The 24,732-nt window shown below is 44.1% G+C and overlaps 1 protein-coding gene and 1 long non-coding RNA gene across 9 annotated transcripts in view; one reads left to right on the forward strand and one right to left on the reverse strand.

Moving 5' to 3' along the window:
• Positions 1–4,020, reverse strand: part of NR3C1 (nuclear receptor subfamily 3 group C member 1) — a 119,736-nt gene extending 115,716 nt beyond the window's left edge. The window contains exon 1 of one of the 8 annotated variants that reach the window (XM_025445537.3): positions 3,874–4,020. The gene's annotated coding sequence lies outside the window, so the exon portion shown is untranslated. Of the gene's footprint in view, positions 1–729; positions 1,114–1,358; positions 1,892–2,218; positions 2,315–3,398; positions 3,547–3,873 lie in introns of those variants that run through there. The other 7 variants (XM_025445536.3, XM_049102235.1, XM_049102243.1 and 4 more) reach the window with 7 other exon arrangements.
• A 12,869-nt stretch (positions 4,021–16,889) lies between these two features.
• Positions 16,890–24,732, forward strand: part of LOC112659052 (uncharacterized) — a 60,296-nt gene continuing 52,453 nt past the window's right edge. Inside the window, exon 1 of the long non-coding RNA XR_003136142.3 lies at positions 16,890–16,971. This is a non-coding gene — a long non-coding RNA (uncharacterized LOC112659052). The remainder of the gene's footprint in view (positions 16,972–24,732) is intronic.

The raw sequence follows: 24,732 nt of genomic DNA on the forward strand, positions 1-24,732 counted from the left end.
TCACCAATCCCCATTCGGAGGCTGTGCTCAGGAGTATTAGGTCCGTAGTATATTGTTTATCATCAGGATGTTCTAAGAGGCAGGTGAAGACTCGGAGAAGCACATCCAGGACATCATAGTCCGATCCTACCTAATGAAAAGAAACTTTTGCTCTACGGAGACCATCCCGGACATAAACTTCACCTGCCCTCCCGGGGAGCGGCGTGGGATCCAGGTGGAGGGAGGGCTGGGGGGCCTGCTTCTGCACCTCGGGAGGGGAGACCGCTCACCTCCCCGCCCCGCCCCTCCGCGGCGTTGATCTGATAACGATCTCTAAACACAAGGTATCAAATGGAGCCCAAATGAATTTCCACGCCGCTTTGACAGCTGCCCTCAAACCCGAAACCAAAACAATACTTCCCCCGAAGGAGCCCTGCAACGACTTTAGCCCCCAGTTTAAACTGCAAATAGCTGTCACATTAATGAGCCTCCAGGGACCACGCCAGGGGGTCAGAAGCGTTTTTTTTTTTTTTTTTCCCCAAGGCGGCGGTGGCCCGGCCCGCAGACCCACACGTCAAAACCAGCGCCGGGCAAAAATCGCACCAGGAAACTATTCCGGCGGGGGAAGGTCTCTTTCTACGAGGGGCCACTTCTGCGCGTCAGGCGCGCAATGGTGCCAAGCGCTCAAGAACAAACCCTCTCCCCGGGGAGGAAAAAAGTGCAGGGGTAAAAAGAGAAACGTGTCCAGACCTGTTGAGTTCTTTCTCCGACACGCCCACTTCTACCAGATAACGCCAGCCCTGGCCGAGGTCTCCAAGTTGCAGGCTGTCAGCCCCCTGCGTGTGTACACACACACACACACACACGCACGCACGCACACGCGCACCCCGCGCGCCCGCCAGAAAGGAGACGCGCTGGAGCCCCGACAGGAACCCTGCTCGCGCCCGGGCGCACTAGGGCGGAGTGGAAATACTCGGCCGGCTAGAATTCAAACGCGGCTCGGCGTTCACCGTAAAACGGGTGTCTGGGCGGCCCCCTGCGAGCACAGGGACGGGGGGCCTGGGGGCGCAGAGGCCAGAGTGCCTCGCCAGGGAGCCAGAGGAGCCAAAGCCCCGGGGCAGCTCCAGGAGGCTCCACTCGCAGGGAGCTCGGGTTCCTCCCCCTCGGCCCGACCCGGGGACGCCGGCCGACCAGCGCTGTCACCCGCGCGCGGCCCTTTCGTCACCATCACCCGGCCCCTCGCCAGCCCCCACCCCCAGTCCCCGAGGCTAATAAAAGTTTGCAGGCTCCCGCCGCGGCCCCCGAGCCGGCCTGGCGGCCCCGGCCCGCACCTCGGGGCAGCGAGCACCCGCGCGGCCCCGGCCCTCCCCACGTCTTACCTCGGGCAGGGGCGCCGCTCACCCGCCACCGTCCGCAGCTCCCACCGCAGCCGAGATAAACAACTTAACGTGTGAAAGCAGGAGGAGCAGGAGGGAGAGATTTTTTTTTTCTTCTAAAAAAAGGAAGTAAACAGCCGCCCCCTTCTCCATGGAGGGGGGGGGGAGGAGGGGAGAGCCCCTATTTGAGAAAGTCTTCCATTTCCCGGCTGACAAGCCAGCCCCCCGCCCCGCGCCCCGCGCCCCGCGCCCCGCGCCGATCCCCGCGAGCCCGGGCTCTCCGGCGCGCGTCCTCCGTCCCGGCGCCCGCCGCTTCGGCCGCTCCGGGTGCGGCGTCTCCTTCCACCCACTAGAATCCGTCCCCGACGGGCGGGTGGTGCCTCGGGCTCCAGTCACAGACTCGAGCTCGCAAAATGGAGGAGGAGGAAGAGGAGGAGGAGGAGGAGGAGGAGGAGGAGGAGGAGGAGGAGGGGAGGGAGCGCGGACACGCGAAAGGGCCGCCCGGCCGCGGCGAGCGAGCGGGACCGACCGGGGGGCGGGCGGAGGCGGCGCCACGGCGCGCACACACTCGCTCACACGCGCTCCCACTCCACCCCCGGCCGCTCCCCGCCCGAGGGGCCGCGCGGCGGCGGGGAACGGTGCAACCTGTTGGCGACGCTCGGCAACTGCAGGGGCGGCCCAGCCCCCGCCCCCGCCCCACGCCCTCCGCGGGGGCCCCGCCACCCCGGCCCCGACGGCGCCCGCACGCCCCCGGCATCGCCCGGGACTGGGCTGCCGGCCGCCGCCCCAGAGCGCGCGGGGCTTCTGCGCGCCCGCCCCGCCACCCCCCGCGAGCAGGAGAGGCAGCGGCGGCGGGGGCCGACCTGGTCTCTCCGGGGCGGGCTTGGGAGGGAAGCCGAGTTTCTCTAGTTTGTCTTCTCGCTGCCTCGTTCCCGCCCCCGCCCAGCTCCGCGACTCCCGACCCACTCCGGAGCCGGCCCGGTCCTTGGGCGGCCACGGCCGGCGGCGCCCCTGCGGTGACAGCGCGCCGCCCGGGGTGCGGGGCGGGGTGCGGGGCGGGGGCGGGGGCCGGGGGCCGGGGCGCGGCCCGCAGCCGCAGCAGCGCCGCGAGGGGGTCCGCGCCGCCGCCCCGGGCCCGAGTTGCACGAAGTGTCACTTAGCGCGGGGCTACTGGGGTTGCACGGAAACGGTGCCGCAGCGTGTCGGCCGCTTGCGGGGCCGGCCCGCCAGACACGCCCTCTGGGGGGCAGCGAAGGGGGTCGGCGCACACAGACTCTAGGCCCGGGGGGCAGTCGCGGGGGGCGGGTCCCCACGGCCGCCGCCGCCGCGCTCTCCCACCGGGAGAGAAGTTACAAAGCAGAGCCCCCCGCCCCCCGCGCTGCGACCGGCCCCCACCCTTTCCCCGAGTCTGCGAGGCGGCGGCGGCGGCGGCAGAAGGAGGCGCCGCCTGCCAAGTTCAACCCCCACCCTCCCTCCCTCCCTCCCTCCCTCCCTGCTAGGGCGCTCACACTTGAAGGAAGTTGCACGCCAAATGCAAAAACCTCCGGCGAGCTGAATCTCTTTGCACTTTTTTATTATTAATTTTCAAGGAAAGCGGCGGGGTGGGGGTGGTGGCAGGCCTACAAGCAAGTTGCAGGCGAAACAGTAAGTCGCCTGCAAAGTCCGCCCTGCCTCCCCCGCAAACTCCTGACCTCTCCCCCGCCCCCTCCAGGGCCCGCGTCCAAGTTCCCGCGGGGGCCCCGCACCCGGATCGTGACATTTGCCGCACTCGGCGCAGCGCGTCGCCCACCCCTCGGCGTGCACCGGACCCCTGCCCCTCCAGACGAAACAAAACACGCGCAGCTTTAAAATGTCAGCATTTAACTCCCTCCAGCTGTTCCCGTTACGCGCCTCCCCCTCAGTCCGAGGGAAACACGTGGCCGGTCCCCAAGGAGAGGGGCGTGGGGCGAGGGGAGTCCGCGCGGGAGACGCCCGCCCCAGCCCCCGTCCCCAGCCGGCCGCGTCCGGGGGCGCTGGGGGCTTTGCCGGGACCGAGCCTCCTACCTTGTGCGACACTTAGTATGATTTTTGTGACTCGGGGAAAGGTGGTGCTGTGTTGCTTTAGGGTTTGGGGCGGTAACTTTTGCGCCCCCACAGGTGACAGCGCTTGCCAGCTCCTGACGGGGACGGGGACGGGGACGGGGACGGGGACGGGGGCGGAGGCTGCCGCAGCTCCACCCTAGTCCTCGCCCGGCGCTGCGCCTCAGCCACTCGCTCCTCGGGCGGCGTTCGGACGCTGGCGGCGGCCGCCCCTGCTCTGACATCTCCAAGAGGATTGGGGAGGCGCGTGCCGGAAGTCGCCCGCCGCCATCTTGGTAAAGGACGCTGACGCCGGCCCAGCCTCGCGGCCACCATCTTGCCAGAGGTTCTCCGTGGCGGCCCGCGGAGGAGCCCTCGCCGGGAGCTGGCGGGTGGACGCTGCCCCCGCGCGCCGTCCGATGTGGGAGGAGGGAACTAAGCGTCTTAGTTAGTTACCGACCTGCTCGGGGACGATCTACTCGGGCCGCCTCCAGACGGGTCGAGGGCCGCCATCTTGGCAAAGGAAGACCCGCTCTCGGCCTCGGGAAAGAAAAGGGAACCCAAACCGTTGCCAGCGTCGAACCCTCGGCCCGTGGAATTTTCACGAAGGGCGCTGGGCAGCCCAGTTGTTAAGACGACCCCTTCCTCTCTCCCTTGGCCCAAGCCAACTGGACGGAGGCCCTTGCCGTAGGACCCGCCTCAGGAACGCTGCTTCGCCCCCGCCAGTTTTTCCCGCGTAGACGCCTCAGTCGCTAAAACCAGATGCCTCGCTCCGTTGGGTCGCTCATGGGGAGGGGGGGAAAAGAATCAAGACCCAAATTTAATATGGTGTGCATCTTCGAAAAGTGCCTTAAATAACGCAAGCCAGTGTGGTCATCCTTCCATGTCTGCTCAAAAGTTATCCTAGGAATCACTATACGTAGGAATACCTTATAAAAACGTAAAATTTGTATAAGATGTAAAGGGACAGTAACAGTCACCAAATAGAATCCTGCTCCTCATACCATAAATCTAGTCCCTTAATTGAACCTCGGCCATAAGGAAAGGACCCACCTCATCAATTACTTCTTTAAATTTGGGTTGCCTATTGCGTTTTAAAGTAATACCGGATTTTACAGGAGTTCCGCGTAGCTTTCTTGCCGCTCATTTTGTCTGCAAGTCCAGCAGATCGCCTGGTGCAAAAAGACTCCCATTGTTTTCAATTAAAAATCGCTATTGAAAACACGCAAAAAAAAAAAAAAAATAAATAAAGGAAAACATTTTCAATTGGGCAAATGTGTGAAATTTTCAGTGGTTTACATATGCCTGTTCATTTTTTAATTTGATAGGAAAAAAAAAATCTCTTCAGTCTGTCACGTTCATCTGAAAGCATGAATAGACTGCAGATTAACCCAGTGTCTTTTTCAGAGAATTGTTACATCCCATGGCCAACATTTATTGACCATTCTGTTGGTCCGTTTTATCATTCCTATTCCGATAATCCAAAGCTCATTGCCAGATGATTCCTCCAAAACATCAATTAAATTGTGTTGTACTCAAGTACCTACAATAATTCCCTTCCATTGTAGAGAGATCCCAACTCCCATTCTGTCATTTAAGACCATCATCTCTCACTTGCCCATTTCTTGAAGGCAAAGCCTTTTTACTGATGCAATCGGACTAGTATTTCATTAAACTAAAAAGTCAGTTAAAGCAAAGAATTAAAAAAAAAAAATCACACTTGGACTGGACGGCTGAATGGCTCAGCGGTTGGGCGTCTGCCTTTAGTTCAAGGCATGATCCTAGGTCCAGGGATCAAGTCCCAATCAGGCTCTATGTGGGGAGCCTGCTTCTCCCTCTGCCTATGCCTCTGCCTCTGCCTCTCTGTGTGTGTCTTTCATGAATAATTTTTTTTTTTTTTAATCACACTTAGAAATGTGAAGCTTTAAACCTAAAACCAAACATTTATGTCCTGCTTCTTTGGAGAAAGTTTTTGTGAGCCCACTGATGAATTCATTTCTTCATTTGTGTACAAATTGTACCCGTATTGCATCAGTACATCACAGCAGTTAAGAGCCAGACTGGCTGGCTGACTTCTACCACTCTGAAGACTACAACCTTGAGTGACCTAATTCTTTGTGCCCCAGTTTCCATCATCTGTATAATGGGGATAATATCTGTATTAACCCAAGTTACTAGAAAGATTAAGTGAGTTCCATATATGTGAAGTGGTTAGACTAATTTCTGGGACATATTAAGTGTTTAGTCAGCAGCACCAATTATTATTAATGTGTAGTATTGGTGCTTCCCCCGTTTTTTAATTGGAGCAAAAAATTAAAAGCACTTACATAGGAGTGTAAGTTTCTAAATTTGTTTGATTTATACCTACTGACCTTGCCCCCATCTGTTAAAATTGTCCTGCATCCACCTGATTTGACAGTGATTGTTTATATGGCATCTTTCCATTTAGATTTTATAGAAGAGCTATTCCTTTTTTTAAATCCTATTTCAGGGATCCCTGGGTGGCTCAGCGGTTTAGCGCCTGCCTTTGGCCCAGGGCATGATCCCGGAGTCACGGGATCGAGTCCCACGTTCGGCTCCCGGCGTGGAGCCTGCTTCTCCCTCTGCCTGTGTCTCTGCCTCTCTCTCCTCTCTCTGTGACTATCATGAATAAATAAATAATCTTAAATAAATAAATCCTATTTCATCGTTTAATTATTTAAGTAATTACAATAACAAGCACAAATGGAATGAACATGTTTCTTGATGAGAAAAATCTAAGGAACTTTGGTAAACATATAGCTCAATTGGTGGGAGCAGAAATATGTGGAGTACAAGAATTAATCTTGGCCCCAGTGTTCAGCATTCCCTAAGCATCAGTCGGTTATGTTTTCCAGGGAGGATGGAAAACTTGAAATAGTTGAGGTAAATGCATTGAGTAGTGTCATTTAAGAGGAATCCGTCCTGCTGAAGAAAGAGCACAGTAGATATAACATCCATTCCCCCCTCTACCATTGTTTATCACATATATTTCCTATTACAAAAGAATACCTCTTTGTGACTTAGTTTCCTATAGCCCATAATTGTCACAGCTCTATCTTACAGGTGTTCTATTACCTCACCCCTATCCCGAACACACACACTTTAAATCTATGACAGTAAATGTAAATTGGAATCAAATAAATACCATGTATATATACATATACATAATAATAATTTTGAATATTATGGTTCATTGCATATGCTAATGATATAGTAAGCCAACTCAAACAGCTTCTGTGGTTCATCAGAACTTACTTAAGAAATTATTTCTGCAGTTATCATAGCTATTAGATGCCTCTTCACAATAATAACTTGACTTTGGGAAACAGTACTATTCTTGTTTAACTTTGTAAGGTAAAAGTTTCAAGAGAACCCAGCTAAGCTTTAAATGTCCCATCTTTTTCTGCCTCAATATTTGCATTTGACAGCAGACATGCCTGTTATAAACAATTCACACTTAGTACAGCAAGTTCTTAATTATAATGAATTCCACTTTGGTACCTCTCTTTGTAATTGGAATTAACGTTCCCACATGAACTGGGAAATGCTAAATTGTTACCAGCATCCCTGGTGTTTTGTTGCTTCTCATAGTGCTTTCAATGATTTCATCATATGCAACCTAAAATATCACAATTTGAGCTCATAGGCATGAAATGCTCTACGGGTATCCCGTTAAATCTATATTCTTTACGCTAGCAGAACTTAGTTTAAGCAGTACCGATTCAAGGATAAAGTAAATATAAACAAATAAATGAGGGAGATGTTGAAATAAGCAGGAACTTCATGTTTTTAGAGTTAGGAGACATTAGAGCAAGTACACTGAATAATTGTAACAAATATTATGTACTTTGTTTTGCATTTGTGGCATTTGTGGCTGGCCATTATGTCATTAGCTTTCTTCCTCTTCTGATTTAATCTCCTTTTTTTCTGTCCCATGTTCCTTTGGTAGAGATTGTTTCAATCTGCTCCATTTCTAGGTGGAATCCGTCAGCGAATTTTTGAAAACCTACGTTTCCATTTTGGTGCTTACACTTTATTTATTAGGTCACACTGGGTTGTATTTCATTTTTAAGCTCAGTCAGAAACAGTGGAGTTTAAAAGATCAAAACATCCTTTGTATAAGGATCCCTTCACAAGATATGAATATTCTTGATATCAGACCCTGGAGTGTTATAAAAGATATTTGTCACATTTAAAACAATTTGGTATCAGTATTAGTTAAATTTTCTCTAACCTCCTGTTTACTTTTCAATATAAGCCCTGGTTTTGAAATACTGTTGTGCCATCTAACTGAATGAGCTGAGGCCAGTTATTCACCCTTTCATAGCTTGTTTTTCTATTTGTAAAGGAAGGATAATGATATCTACCCAACCTGTCATCTCCTAGGAAATCTGTAAGGTTCAAATGGGATGATCCATGCAAAAGGAGTTAAGAAAACAGGGATGGACTCATAGAATTTTTGCATCATCAATTCACCAGAGCAAAAGTGATTACTAATTTCATTGAAAATTGGCATGGCCTCTCTTTGCTCCTTCCCCCAGATAATCTGTACAATGAGCAGCTTTAAAGTTTAAGTAGAGGAGTGACAATTCAGTAGAGAGTTGGAGCCAGCTGTACAGCTTGCAAGAGATGACCGGTAAATTTTCAGGAATTTTGTCTGTCACTTGTTAATCACAGCCAATACTAAAAACAACTATTTACGAAATTACAATTAAATATTCTAAAAATGAAGGTAATAAATGCTCAAAACTTCACTTCATAATTATTTTACTACATTTTACTGCTAACTATGATTTAAAGTTCTGTCCATCTGTTCTTTATAATGCATGTACTATATAGTAATATGATACAGCATATCTCTTCCAACTCTGTATTCAGAAATGCTATTTTGGTAGTATGAAATCAACCGTGGTAGAGTATTTACACTACAGAAACTGGAAAACTACAAATCAGAGCATGGTTTATTTTGTTGATTGTCTATACTTAAATAATGAAGTTTAAATCTAAAGCTGTGTAGTTCATGAATAATGCAAAAAATTGAAATTTTTTCTCATCATTGAAAACTATTATCTGATCAGCAAAGAAGTTGCTCGCATCACTGACAAATGAATATTGTCCTAATATACATCTTTGTTGTTTCACTTTCGTCTTGCTTGTTAATGTAAAAAACATCAACCAGCATTCATGTCTAAATTTCAATGGCATGAGCGACTTCTTTGCTGAACCGGGTTTTTTTTCCTGAACTGAATTCTGATAAAATATTTTGTCAGAGTCTGCTTTTGCCACTTATGGTTAAATTCCAACTGTAGGTTGACAATGGCTACAAGTTTGCTGGAACCAGTCTGTGAAAATCAATGGGCTGTACAAAATTTACTTTAGAGTGTTACTTTTTTTTATGTGTGCTACACATCTTTTATATCAGCAAAATATGTTATAGACACATGGATACTCCCTCCCTCCTTCCCTGGACAGCAGTTGTTAAACATTTATCAACATGATAATGGACATAGCTGAATTTACAATTTGAAAAGATCATTCCACCTGTAATGTGAAACCTAGGTGGTAGGAACTAAGAGAGGAAGATGGGAGAGAGTGAGGAGGCAGGCACATAAGTCCAGAAAAAGATGGATATTTGTACTGGGTAGTGGCAGTGGTGGTGGGGAGCTATGATTGGACAGGGGGAGCATTTTGGAGGCCGAAGGCAGGCAAACCAGCCATTCAATGGCTCTAGGGAAGCCATGAAACTCTATGCTAAAGGAAGACCATGCGGGAAAAACTAAGAAGGCTCAGTGGTTGCAGAAAGTGAGGGCATGGGAAGCTGGACCTGAGAAAAGGAGTCAGGAGCCGCACGTAGAAGAGGAAAGGAAAGAGAGGCAGTTGTAGAGTTTAAGTCAATATCTCTGAAGCACACAGAGAAAGTTAGGCTTGATTGCCTTACAGTGGGAGTGGGGAGGGGGAAACCCCAATTACCAGTAATGTGTCATAACTGGAACTCACATAGTCAGAAGTTTTCTTACTCATCTAGAAATTAAGATTTTTGTCTATATAGAAGGATTATTTGGTCATCAATAGATCAATGCCTTGATCTATTGCCATGTCTGGTGGATATTTTTAGCGTTTGTCCATTTTAATGACAGAACTCTCAAGCACTTTTCCTATGCTACACAGATAGTGCTGCCTTTCTTATGCTTCTCATGACCTGTTCCCAGTTTTTCTTTGCTAGGTCATAAACAAGGACAACACCATAAACTACCCAACTGTATAGCCTATGAGGCAACACATATACGTTTCTGGTGTACCACTGCTCTCCCTGCTTCCTCCCTTGCAACCTACGACCTATACTCCACATGACAAGGTTGTATGTTTTGGTTTTACATCATATTACATACCGTTTGGGTTTTATGTCATATCACATATCTGTAAGTTTTTACAATAGAGGTTATTACATTTTATGGAATTTTTAAAATAGTAAATGTTTTGCAAAAGAAAGGACCACGTCTCTCCATTCATCAACTCTACTGACTGGAAAAATAAAACATTCCCAAAGAAACAGCTATCAATGATTGATACTTTGAGGATTTGTTTTGGGTACAGCAGTTTGGTTTACTTTGGCTCTTCTGATATTAGCTATTTTATTGATGGTTTCAACTAATCATGGAATCATTACTAATAGAAGAGACTTTCTGAAATAATTTTCTCTCCTATTCATTCATTTCTTCAGCAAAATGCAATTCCTTCTACAAAATAGCAACTAATACATGGTAGGCCCCCCTATAAGGCAGTAGGGATATAAAAATGATTAAGATACAATACCTACTTTGGAGGCAATAGAGACAGATACAGTAATAAGTCATTATCGAACAATGCAGACTCGTGTGAACAATGTGGAACTACGTGATAGATGCATAGGATACTACATATGCATCAAGAAATCATCTGGGTGCCCAAAGATAGTGATGTAGTGAAACACCGGCATACTTGCACCCCAAAGTTCATAGCAGCAATGTCCACAATAGCCAAACTGTGGAAGGAGCCACAATGTCCTTGGACAGATGAATCGATAAAGAAGATGTGGTCTCTATATACAATGGAATATTACTCAGCCATCAGAAAGGATGAATACCCACCATTTGCTTCAACGTGGATAGAATTGGAGGGTATTATGCTGAGTGAAATAAGTCAATCAGAGAAGCACAATCATCATGTGATTTCAGTCATACATGGAATATAAGAAATAGTGAAAGGGGTTCTAAGGGAAAGGAATGAAACTGAGTGGGGAAAAATTAGAAAGGAAAGCAAACCACGAGAGACTCCTAACTCTGGGAAACAAAGGGTTGCTGAAGGGGAGGTGTGTGGGGGAATGGGGTAACTGGGTGACGGGCACTGAGGAGGGCACTTGATGGGATGAGCACTGGGTGTTATACTGATGTTGGCAAATTGAATTTATAAAAAAATTTTTTAAAAAAAGAAGTCATCTGGATGTTTAAAGGTAGCAAGGTAGGTGTGGATGTGGAGATGATAATAATCAGGGAGTGCTTTTAGCATGATTGATTTGAATTATAAAGGGCCACCTCCAGGTTTTTTGGTTATTTCTAATGGAAGCAATACTTAAAAAGAAAGCTTGTAATTCATATTCTAGCAGGATGAGTTTCTGATGCATTTAAAAGAAAGCCCACTGTTAATGCAAAAAGAAAGTTTATGATTTACTTAAAATCCAGAGGATGTTAGTTTCAGGCATGTCTGGATTCAGAGGCTCAATGATGTCTAAAGAGTTTGGACTATCTCTTAGCTTTACTCTCCTTTGTTTTGGCTTTTCTCCTGAGAAGGCTATCTCCACTTTGTGGCCTACAGCACCTGGATTTAAAACATCCTATTGGCTTAGTAACTTCAGCAGAGTTCTTCTTTTCTACTAATTTTAGTGCATGACCCTGGGAGGGGCTTCATTGCTGTAGTTAGGCCACATGCTCCAGCCCGAACTGATGACTATGGCCAAAGATGTAAGGGGTGTATAGTGTGATCGGCAAAGCCTAGGTGTAGTTCTCACCATTGACATCTAAGAGTGGAGTAAAATGAGAGGGAGAGAGAGTGAGAGAGAATGACAGGCTCACTACCATAGCTATTATCAAAATATTACCACTGATGTATAAACATTGTATTTTACATTTTAAGAGAATTAGTCAGGGATCCCTGGGTGGCGCAGTTGTTTAGTGCCTGCCTTTGGCCCAGGGCGTGATCCTGGGAACCCAGGATCGAATCCCACATCGGGCTCCCGGTGCATGGAGCCTGCTTCTCCCTCTGCCTGTGTCTCTGCCTCTCTCTCTCTCTCTCTGTGTGACTATCATAAATAAATAAAAATTAAAAAAAAAAAAAAGAGAGAGAATTAGTCGTGACCTAAAATGTTTGTCAGCAATGGAAAGATCCCTGAAAATTAAGCATAGCTGTTAGAGGTCTTACCGATTTCCCTTCCTGACTTTAATAGAAAAAGAACGTGGATTTATACTTTAAAATTTTTAAATAGTACACACATGGATTGACTGCTGCTTTGCAGAAATAGTACTTCTACTTAATTGGGCCCTTTTCAGATGATACAGTGATGTCTACAACTTTTAAACTAGTTTCATTGTCTTTCACAGAAGGAACTGTCTTGCATGACTATGATTCTAAGGAACATGATGGGGTAGAGAAGGCTGTTGTGAGCCTCTGCCTGCTTATTTTGCTACTTCTGTCTTGACAAGCTGAATGTCATGCAAATGTCTCCAGCCTGGGCACTGGGCAGGCAGGAAGCCAGAACCAGTAATAGAAGCAGGAGGCTCTCTGTGAATACTTGCTGATTAATTTTAGCTCCATAGGCCTGATGGGTTTTCCATCCCTATAATTACCATCAGCAAATAGTTGTTGAATGATGTCCAGCATATTTTTATTCCTCTTTCCTTGGTCCTGATTTTCATTTTCTATTTTACCTCTCTGTGATTTCATCCCATTTGTTTCTGTTCATCACACCAACAGAGCCTCTTGATCAGTCTCTAATTGCTTAATTGTATTCTGTCTATGAGATATCTGTACCTATCTGTCTAAATTTATTTTTATTATAAATAGTCAATGTCCTCTCTGGAACTAGTGAGGGAATAAATTGTGGGGAAAAAATGGGTTACTAAATGGATATTCTGGTAGTACGTTCCACATATGCCTTATAAATCAGTTTTTTAAATTAGAAATAATGCCTAATAAGGCTCTGTGTCCTGACTAGATCACTGGATAGAGCAAATGGAAAGCAGTGAGGAGTGAGGGAAAGATTTTACAGAAGGAAGATCAGAGGTTTCCAAGAAGAATGGTTATCTGTGTGTAAATAGCAGTAGGAGAACAAAACATATTTTTAGATACTACTTCTGTCTTTAAAAAAATCTTTTAAGATAATGCATGCTTAAAAACACATACTTATTTCAAAAACCCAAACATAAAAAAGGCAGAAATGCATAAAGGAAAAAGTAGAAACTCTCTCCCCGATGCAATCCCATTTTACAGATGTAACTATTTTTGAGTTGCTGTGCATTCTTTCAGAACCTTTTAGTCTATGCATGTATACACACACACAATTTTTAAAAAATATTTTATTTTTTAAGTCATCTCTACACCCAACATGAGCTCCAACTCACAACCTCAAGATCAAGCGTCACGTGCCGATTGCACCAGCCAGGCACCCTACACACTCTTAACTATTTTAAGTGGGATTTTACTATGCATATTTTCCAACTTCATCAAATGTTCTTGGACATCTGACATATTCAGGTAATAGTAACACACTTTTCTATTGTTTGACTATATTGTAATAAATTTCACCTTTCCCTTGATGACGAATATTTAAGCTGTTTCCAATTTTTCACTACTGGAAGCCACACTACAATGAATGAATATTCTTGTATTTCTATCTTTGCACAACTGTGAAAGTTCTTCTGTAGTATAGAATTAGAATTATTCAGGCAAATGTAATTCATAACAATCATTAAGAACCTTACTGTGCCATATTAGTGGGCTTATTAAAAATATGCTTGTCCATTACCAGCTTGTTTTCTACTTTCATCTTCCTTTAGGTATTCTAGAAAAATTCAATTAGTGCAAGAGTCATGGATGACCGTGCAGAACAGGCTTCTACCTGAAGATCGCTCATGTGTTGCTTGTGGACCCAATTTTGCTGAATCCATCCTTATACTACCTGTATTATAAATTCAGGAGTATCGGTTTACATATAAAGTGGGAAAAGTCACCTGTAAGGCATCCTTTAGGGATACTACAATGATTGTGAGGATCAACTTCCATCCTTTGTGGGTATCTGGTTGGTCCTCTACCATGACCAGGTGGTGGATAGATATTGTTTTTGTCTGCCACTAGTCCACTATCCACATATGGTACTAGAACTTCAATTTTCCTTTGGAAACTATCCTTTCCCCGACTTCAGTCCATGTATTTGTGGTGAGATTAACCCCATCCCAAACTCTATAGATGGGTAGGGCCTGTCTTATCAGAGCCTTAGTTATGAAACAGGCCCATAACAGGCACAAATGAGCCTTCATTTTAGGCCTTCTGGACTATTTAGAAACTTGCCATTTTCTTTCTTTCTTTTTTTTTTTTTTTTGAAACTTGCCATTTTCAAACTGATAATTAATGCAAAGTTGGAGGAGTGCCATTCTACCACCTAGCACCTCCATTGCAATGAAGCTGATTAAAAAATAATTTAAAAAACAGGGGTGCCTTTGTGGCTCAGTCAGTTAACTATCTGTTTCCTGATCTCAGTTTGGGTCTTGATCCTCAGGGTCAGAGATTTAAGTCCCGCATTGGGCTCCATGCTTCATGTGAAGCCTACTTAAAAAATAAATAAGAAGAAAACAAAGAGGTCTGGAGATAGATTCCCAATTATATAATTTGAATGTCTAGATCCTGAGGCTAGGGCTACTCCTAGACTTCACTATTTCAGACTCTGAAAAATTCCTCCTCCTCCTTCTCTTTGCTTTTCTTTTCTCTTCTCCTGCCCCCCTCCTCCTTCTTCTCCTTCTTGACCTCTGCCAGTTGGAGTTTGGACTTTAATATTTGCATCTGAAATGATCCTGGCAAAAAAATGCAGGATCTAAAACATGGCTGCTCCTTCTGGAAGAAAAATACAGGCTAAGGTTACTAGGTATCTAGAGTGGCCCTAAAAGAGAAGGGGAAACCAGAGAGAGAAGCTAGTTGGATGCCTAAAAATAAACTTTACCTGCTTTAAGAGTTTGGCTAGAGTTTCCTGTTAATAATGAATCAGGAATTAATTAATTCCTGATAAAGATTAATGTTAATGAGATGGTCAAACTGTTTCTTTTAAAATACATGTACATAAACAAGAATATCAACCTCAGTTCATTCTGCCTCAAATTTCCATTTTTAATTAATTGCTTCTCTATCTTAGGCTGTGCTTTAAAAAAACAAAAACAAACAAAACTCCAAAAATCCTCCAAAAGAAAAATATTTTACCTAGTTTCCTTTTGGATAGCCTAAATTATTACTCTGCTTTCCATATCAAGCCAGCTTTATATTTTATTGCTTTGTTTATTGTAGACTTGATTCTATATTAACTTAAATACAGTACCTATACCTATGGTCTAGTGAAGTATGTATTAAAATATTTTAATATCTTGTTATTTGTTTTTGAAACCTAAATCAGATAGCTGAAGAAAAAACTCTCCTAATATAAAAAAATCCATCCTTTATTTGAATTAAATCTGCAATTCTTATAACACATATTGCTAATGTTTTACATATATAAACTTTACATTTCTCTTTCATCCGTTGCAGGGGAAAAAGGCATGGTGGTAGATAGAGATATCATTAGTTGGATTCAGTAAACATTTATTTAGTTAATAGCTCCAGCTCAGTCTGAAATAGACCTGAGATTCTAGCTCTTAGTAGACATGTGTCTTCATGCAAGTTACTTAACCTCTCTGAATCTTAGTTTCTTTTTAATCTGAAAAATAAAGATAATACTAGTACTTGTTTTATCACGATCACATACAGATTAAATAAGCTACTCTAAATAAACCATGATCTCTGACATTTTATAAGTGCTGTTATATTACATGATTATTGTCATCATTAACCCCTGGGCTAGGACTGGCAACATAAAGAAACCAACAAATTACAATCACTGCAGAAAGTGAGAGGAAACGTAGGCATACCCCAATCAGAGAGGACACACACACACGCACACACACACACCACTAGGTCTGTCTACTGTGTTATACAAACTTGGATGGTGAAGTGAAAGGGGTTTTGAACTTTAAACTCAGCCATTTTCCTCCTCATATGATGGATTGCAGTGTGAGGCTCACTGAGCACCTGCTGGGGATTCTGTAAAAGAAATTCTGCCACTAGCTGGACATTTTCACCCTACGATTTATCAGAATCCCCACGGCTTTGGGGTCCTATAATTCTATAAACCACACAAGTTACATAGCCCTGTGGGATCTGATCATTATGAAACCCAGGAAAACCATAGATCTCCCACATCCAGCTGAGCATGTCCAAATAGGGAAAGACATTTAAAAGCAAAGTGCTTGATCTCATCGTGCTCTTCAACCAGCAAAATTCTATAGTCAAAAGAAAGAAAAGCATAAAGAAATGGAATGATTTGTCCATAACCTCACCAATTTGCCAAGGAGCCAAAATGAACATGCAAGCTCTCTTAACTCCTGGTTGAGTTCTCTACACATTGAACACAGTGATTATGTAATCTTCAGACGTCAATATTTACCTTCCATGAATTTATGGCTGGCGATGTGTCAACCCACAAATTCATTTGTTTACTTAAGTCCACGCCATCAAAACCCCTTTCACTTCACCATCCAAGTTTGTATAACACAGTAGACAAAAGCAATGAGTGAGGCAACAGAAGACTGGGTTTTGGTTTTGACTTTGGGACCCGTTTCTGCTCCACACCTCGATTCTCAGGGATTCAAAATGGCTAGTCCCCTGAGGTTGGCTTCTGCGGCCACTGGGGAAAGGGAGCTAAGTACCTTGGAATTCCCATAGTTTTCCTAACACCACTCCTACTGGACCTGGGCCAGCATCAGGGGGTTCAGAAGGGTTTGTGCCTTCATTTTGCTCAAGTGAGGGTTTGCTTCAAGTAGCTTTTCCAAATTGCAACATTAATGGGCCTCATCCTTCATTCTTTTATCTTCCTTCTTGGAGCAGCATCTTGGTGAAGGGGATCAACTCTGGAGCAAAACTGCTCGGGTTGGAATCTGGCTTCTCCCTTTGTTACCCATGGGACCTTGATAAGCTTCTTACCCTCTGTGTGCCTCTGAGTCCTTACCTGTCATCGGAGTTATGACAATAGTATCTGCCTCGGGAATGTTGTGGAGACTGAGTTCTTCCATGTAAAGCACTTAGAACTTAGCCTGGCGATGACAAGCAATAAATACATGTAATTTGGTTCTAGAGCTTTGGAGGTTCATTCATTTGCTCCTAGGATACTCTGCGGTGGACATCAAGTGTGATATGGACTTGGTAGAAGGTATGTGCCCTGCAGGGTATACAGCACAGGCACAGACAGGGCCAAAGGGAGGCTGGTGGCTGAAGGGGTGCTCATTGCTTGGTCTGGTCTCCTGGGTTAGACCACAAATAGCTTGTTTTTCTTCCCCCTCCTTATCTTTACTAGTATCCAGGTGTCTCTTTTTTCCCCTGGCTTTTCCTTGCAAGAATGACATCTCACCAAAGTCTTCCCTGCCTTGACCCCCATGGGTGTTTTATTTGGTCATCCTTTGTAGTGTTAGTTGCCAACAGAGTTGTCTTGCAAATCGTTTGGTAATTTGTTTGAAGTAAAGACACCAGGGCACCACCTCAAACCTACTGAGCCAGCCTGTAAGAGTAGAGCTCAGGGGTCTTTATTTGAGTCTTTATTTGACAGGTAGCATGGTGTGTTATTTAAGACCACGACCAAGGAGCCTGGCTGCCTAGGCTACTTGCTAGTGGTATAACTTTGGGTAAATTATTAAACTCTTTGTCTTACTGTCTTTAGCTGTAAAATGGGCATTATAAGAGTATTCATGATACTGCTACGAACTTGTAAGATACTCATAAGAATACACGGGATGATGAGTCTTACAACAATGTGTAGAACATTATAAACATGTAGTAAATGTTAGCTCTTTCTTTCCTTTTCTCTTTTACTTTCCTTTCCCTCTTAACTTCTCACCCATCTTCCCTTCCTTCATTATTGCCTTCTCTCCTTCCAACAAAAACATATTGGTCCTCCACTCAGGGCATGACTAGGGGGACCCAGAGATGAATTCGGTGTGATTCTAGTCCTTTAGGGGTTATAGACTAATAGGGGGAAATAGACACATAAACAAATAAATATAATAAAATGTTCTAAGTGCTCCAATAGATGTATTTACAGAATAGGAATGAAAGAGTTATTTTCTTAGAAAGGAGATAGGCTCCAAAGAAATGACTTTGGCATTCAGAGTTTGAATTAGAGGTGACATTGATCTATTCCATGCTACAAGCATTTTCAAGTGTACTATATACAAAGCAGAGGTTATAGTGTCTTTTTGAAAATTTGTCTTCCTTTAGAGAGCTGCAGCTTCATTTTTAACTTGATATTTAAAAAGTTATTAACCAAGAATAGCAAAATAATCTTTAAAAAGAAGAGTAAGTTTGGTGGACTCATGATTCCTTATCTCAAAACTTACTACAAAGCTTCGGTAATCAAGATAGCCTGGTACTGGCATAAGGATAGACATAAAGGGATCCCTGGGTGGCGCAGCAGTTTGGCGCCTGCCTTTGGCCCAGGGTACGATCCTGGAGACCCAGGATCGAGTCCCACATCAGGCTTCCTGCATGGAGCCTGCTTCTCCATCTGCCTATGTCTCTGCCTCTCTCTCTCTCTCTGTGTGACTATCATAAATAAATAAAATTTTTAAAAAATTAAAAAAAAAAAAAGGATAGACATAAAAATCAATGGAAGAGAGTCCAGAAACCCACACATCTGCTGTCAACTGATTTTTACCAAGAATGTCAGGACTATTCAATGAAGAAAGAATAATTTTTCAACAAATGGTGCTGTGACAACTGGATAGCCATATGCAGAAAAATGCAGTGGGACCCTTACCTCATCCCATATACAAAAATTAACTCAAAATAGAGCAAAGGCTTAACTGCAAGAGTTAAAACAATAACACAGTAAGAAAAAAACACAGGGGTACATCTCTATAACTTTAGATTAGGCAATGATTTCTTAGATATGACACCAAAAGCACAAACAAGGAAAAAAATGGACAACCTGGACTGCATCAAAATCAAAAGCTTTTCTGCTTCAAAGGATATAAAGAACATGAAAAGACAAGCCACAGAATGGAAAAAAATAGTTGCAAATCATAAGGCTCTAGATCCAGTATATATAATAAACTTTTACTACTTAATAATAAAAAGACAACCTTATGTTTTAAAAAATAGCAAATTACTTAAATAGACAGTTTTCTAAAGAAGACATACAAATAGCCGATAAGCACATGAAAAGATGCTCATCATTAGTCACTAAGGAAATGAAGATAAAAAAACACAAGAGATATCACTTCATACCCACTAGGATAGCTATAATAAAAAATGGGAAAATATTGTTGGTAAGAATATAGAGAAATTGAAACTCAAATTTCGCTGATGAGATGTAAAATAATGCAGCCACTATGAAAATTCTCAAAAAGTTAACCACAGAGCTACCATCTAATGCAGAAATGCCACTCCCAAGTATCAACCCAGGAGAAAAAAAGACATATATCTACAGAAAACCTAATACATGGATGTCCATAACAACATTATTCTTAATAGTGAAAAAGTAAAATGACCTAAATATTCATCAACTGATGAATGAATGAACATAAATATATCCATATAAAAGAACACTATTCAGCCATGAAAAGAAATGAAGTACTGATTGATATGTGTTGTATCACATTATTTCAGTGAAAGAAGACAGACACAAAAGGTCACATAAAATTCCATTTATATTAAATGTCCAGAATAGTCAAATCCATAAAAATGGAAAGGTGATTAGTAGTTGCTAGGAAGTTTGGGAAGAAGGGAATGGTGAGTGACTGCTTACAGGTAGAGTTTATTGCTGGAGTGATGGAAAAGCTCTGGGATTAGGTAGAGGGGATGTATGCAATTAAGAAGATATTAAAACCCAGTGAATTTTATTTTTTAAAATGGTGAAGTTTATATCGTATGAATTTTATGTCGATAGCAATAATAAGAAAGAAATAAGTTATTACAACCAGCATACACTTTCTATTTTCTTTGGAATGTTGATACATCGATATAAATCAGCTAAAATAATAAAGCACAAGAGTTATGACATTAATATTTGTTGTATAGAAATATATGCTTCATTTGAAGTGACAAGTTAAAGTTCATTCAGATTGTGACCAAGAGTAGGCAGGGGCCAAGGGAAGGCCAAGATTAAAGGATCTGGCTGTCAAGATTCCTTTGACTAACTTCTAAACTCCCATATATTAACTCATGTGTTTATCGAAGCAGCACTTGGAAAAAAGTTTTTATTAAAACTTCATGGTAGACTAATTAGTGGGTCCAACCTTGTCTTATGGGTATCAGTTAGTTACTTTTGGACATGTACTAGCTCTTGTGGTGCCTCAACAGCTGTTAGTTTGGGGCTAACCCAGGGGCTCTAGTGCGCTACTGCCTCCTCTCAATGTGTCTCTCTGTATGACAACACCAACAGTGTATGGTCTGTGCCTTACGTGTGCCTTTGCTACCTTATTCTGTGGGCAGAGCATCCATGTGACTAGATGTAAGATTTGACTTGTTCTTGGGAATATAATTCACAGATCGTATAGACTTAGTCTTGTCTGTTCAAGCAGATCTTGTCATTCATTTCTGCTCTTTTAGAAGAGTTCAAGGTCGCCTGGGTGGCTCAGTCAGTTAAGCATCCAAATCTTGGTTTTCAACTCAGTTCTTGTGATCTCAGGGATGGAGTCTTCAGTGGGGCTCTGCACTCAGTAGGGAGTCGGCTTTCCCCCACCCTCTGCCCCTCCCCCTACTCTTGTACACACACTCTCTAAAATAATTTTTTAAATTCTTTTTAAAAGAAGTTCAAATGCTAATTCACTCTCTTCAGTGAGCTCCTGAGCATACCTAGGCAAGTGTAATATTTCTAATCATTAAGGAGGAGCCCTGGTCTACATAGTAGGAGGTTAGGATTTTCATTACCTAATGTGGCAAACCCTTCTTACTGTTGATTGTGCTCTAGATATACCCCCCCTCTTTTCTAACCCCATGAAGCTATAAATAAGGATTCTGAAGTATTTTGCAGTCTTACTCAGTGGGGAGATTAATCATGTGGGGGACTCCCTGATGATGGGCCGGGGCGGTGGGGGGGGATTTACCCTCAGAGTTAAATTATGAAATTCACGTAAAATGGATGCAAAGTCATCTAAAGGCACAGAAGGGCAGATAAGATGAGACATAGTGGGAAAAAGGAGTTGGTAAAACAAACCTCAGCAGTACTTCCTCCAGCCCCAGCCAGGAGATAAGAGGGGTTGGGAATTCCCGTGTCCCAGGAGGAAGGCCAGGGCCTGGTGTGGTGTGGAGGTGGATAGTGTTATAACCACCAGACTAGGAGCTGAGGACCTGCTGGCAATGCTCTTCTTAAGTGAGATGAATGCCTCTGGCTTTGTTCGCCTGACGACCGTAAAATTGGATTTCCCTGCCTTCCTTTCCTCCAACTAATTCAAAGGGGGCTAAACCAAGGTTTCTACTAGCCAGGCTCGTTGTGAGGATTAAATCAGGTAATCGTATAAAGTACTTTCTGCAGCAACCTGCACATTGTTAATAAACGCTAACCATTGTGATCACTGTTCTATTATCCAGGTGCGGTCCTGTCTACCAGCAGTGAGTAGGCTGCTTCCAGGGGCAACTGTGTTTTGAAAGGCCGCTTACTTAGTTGTGCTTCTGACTTCATATGCTAATCACCTGAATGCAGTGACAGGAAGTGAGCGATGGGGGACTGAGATTCAGGGTCTGATCCTACCTGAGGACAGTGATAAAGCCACAGCAACTTCACCTAGGTCATAAATGCCACCTTGTGAAGGCCCATGGGGTCTGCCCGGGGGCCTTTCCTTGAAGATACCATCTCGGTCAGGAGCTTGCCTTGAATCTCCTTAGGAAATTCACAGAGCAATACGTAAATGGGGCCAGTGGTTCACAGGGTGATTGAAAGCTGAAACACTGATCTACTGAGGACTGGGTTTATATATATCAAGTCATCCCCTTTTCTAAAACCTTCTGAAGCCTTCCCTCCTACTCTGAGGCTAAAAGCCAAGGTTCTTGTGAGGGTTCATGAGGTCCTTCCTATCTGCAAGTTCTGCCCTTCCAGTCACTCGGTGTAACTCTCCCTTGCATGCCATGCTCTAGTCCAGGGCTTGACAAACCATAGCAAAGTTTTGTGAGGTCTTATTGGCATACAGCGCACCCATTTTTACATGTTGTCTAGGGCTGCTTTTACGCTCCAGTGGTAGAGTTGGGGGTAGTTGAGACTGAGACCACAAGGCCTACAATGTGACATGGTAATCTCAGGGTCATGGGATGGAGTCCTAATTGCAGGGGACTTGGGAAAATGAGGTCTAGTTTTGCATCCAAGATGAAGAAATTATTTTGTTTGTCAGCTAACAATTCTTGCCATCAGAACAAACCTATACCCATGGGGGTCCTGAAACCCCGCTTGCCCTTCCCAGTCCAATTACCATCGCATCCGCCACCAAAGGTTCCCTGGGGCGCACCCTACAGAACTTCTGGGGCACATATTTTGAAAAACACTGACATTACTAATTTGATTTGACACTTTGAATAAAGTTGCTTTGGTATCCTGGTTAAACTTTAACTACTCATACTACCCATGCTTCAAGAATATTTAACAGGAAGCAAATGGCAGTTTCACATTGAGTCTAAATAATAAGTAACAACAATAATAGTAATGAGCACATGATGCACGCCTTAAGTGCATGATTGTACCCAATCCTTACCTATGAGGCAAGTGCTATTGTCATCTAGTTTAAAGATGAGGAAAAGAGAAGTCACTTGGCTAAGTTACATAAGAATACATGATGAATGATGGACGCAGGATTCAAAACCCACAGTCTGACGCCAGGACACCAATCCATTCACTTCAGCTCTATAACCACATGATACGGTTAAACTAATACCTCAGCCTTGCAGAGTCTTTTACAGTTTACAAAATCAAGGAGCTTATCCTTACTTTCCAGGTTAAGTAAGCAGAGGCAGGACAAAGTTACCTGACTTGACATGGTTATGTATCTACTTTCAGGCAGAGGAATATTAGAAACTGCTGGCAAGGTCCCTCTTACCAGAAGCAAAAGCTGAAGGGGCAGTGTAAGCCACTGCCTCCTTCCTGGCACATCACACAGCTGGGAGTTGTCGGGCACTAAGTCAGAACAAGCTCTCTGGATGCATTTCAGCTTCATATAGTAGTAGGACAGGCCAAATACATATATCCCTTGAGAAGGAAATTCTCCTAGGAATATGTTCTCCCTCACTGATTAAGAGAGTCAGTGTAGTGATACTAAAACATTGGAAACTGGGCGCCTGGGTTGCTCATTGGTTCAGCAATGACCTGCCTTCGGCTCAGGTCATGACCTCAGGGTCCTGGGATCAAGCCCCACATTGGGCTCCCTGCTCAGCTGGAGCCTGTTTGTCCCTCTCCCTCTACCTGCCGCTCTCCCTGCTTGTGCTCTTTGTCAAATAGATAAATAAAATCTTTTAAAAAATTGGAAACTACCTTAATACCAACCAACAGAGAATGTTTAATTCCGTTGCATTCATAAGACAGAATGCTGCTCTCAAAGATCATGTTCTTCTAATTATCTGGGAAAATGCTCACAATAAAATATCTGCATTCACAAACATTTCTTATTTAAACTCATTAGTATCTATTTATGCTTAATAAACAATATATACTTATTTTATATACACATATACACGTGTGTATAAATTGTATGTGTACAAGACTATCTTTGTTTTGGACATATCTTTATAAATTTTATGCCTTGTATTAGATGTTTCCCAAATGATACCAATTTATGCTAAGTGATTTCACAGGAAATGCATTAAAATCTTAACCATGGGGCAACCCAGGTGGCTTAGCGGTTTAGTGCCGCCTTAAGCCCAGGGCGTGATCCTAAAGACCCTGGATTGAGTCCCACATTGGGCTCCCTGCATGGAGCCTGCTTCTCCCTCTACCTGTGTCTCTGCCTCTCTCTCTGTGTCTCTCATGGATAAATAAATAAATAAAATCTTAAAAAAAATAAAATCTTAACCATGGCTATCTGTGGGAAGTAGATGACAGTTGATTACTATTTTCTTTAACATATTTTTCCATACTTTGCTAGCTTTATGCCATGAAGATATTTAACTTTTATGAGGTGGGATGCCTGGGTGGCTCAGTGGTTGGGTGTCTGCCTTTTGCTCAGGGTGTGATCCTGGAGTTCCAGGATGGAGTCCCACATCGGGCAGAGCCCGCTTCTCTTTCTGCTTGTGTCTCTGCCTCTGTCTCTCGTGAATAAATAAATGAAATCTTAAAAAAAACTTTCATGAGGAGAAAAGTGTCACAGTGCTTGTGATGTTAAGGAAAAGATGCTGGTGCCCTGTGTTTCACAGACCGAGTCCTCAGCAAGGCCCTGCCCTATTCAGGAGCACTGAGCGCTTAAATGCAACCTCTAAAAACATATCCCCGCTTTGAATCAATTCTGAATTGCCCTCAGAAACCCCCAGTTAACCATCAGTACCAGCTAAGCGTGTTGTGAATTTAATCATCGGTACTGTTGCTTATGCAGAGATATGAGGAGCAGGGGGAGGTTTGAATCTTTGTGGTTTCATGGGATGTACTGTTTGGGGTCCCTTCCCTGCAGAAGAGGGAAAAGGTATATGCAGACCTGATGTAGGACTGCATGGTGCCAGGAGCTCCTGGGGCAGCAGAGGGCCACGCCGATGCATTCATTTCTATCTACTGATTTTCAAGGGCTTGGGAGCCTCCTGAGAAAGATCAAGATCTTTCCCCCCAATGTGCAGAAACGAGGGTGCTCCTCATGGAGGAGAGTGACAGGGTGGAGCAGGTGCCACCAGGGAAGAGCTAAATGGCTTCCCATGATAAAGGTTGCCAGGAGTGTAGAGTGGGGTTACAGAGAGTTTCTCAGCTGACATCAGAACTTGCCCTCACCCAGACAGCCACCAGCCGTCAGCAGCC

Source organism: Canis lupus, chromosome 2 (assembly GCF_003254725.2).
Source record: "Canis lupus dingo isolate Sandy chromosome 2, ASM325472v2, whole genome shotgun sequence".
NCBI classification, from domain to species: Eukaryota; Metazoa; Chordata; class Mammalia; order Carnivora; family Canidae; genus Canis; species Canis lupus.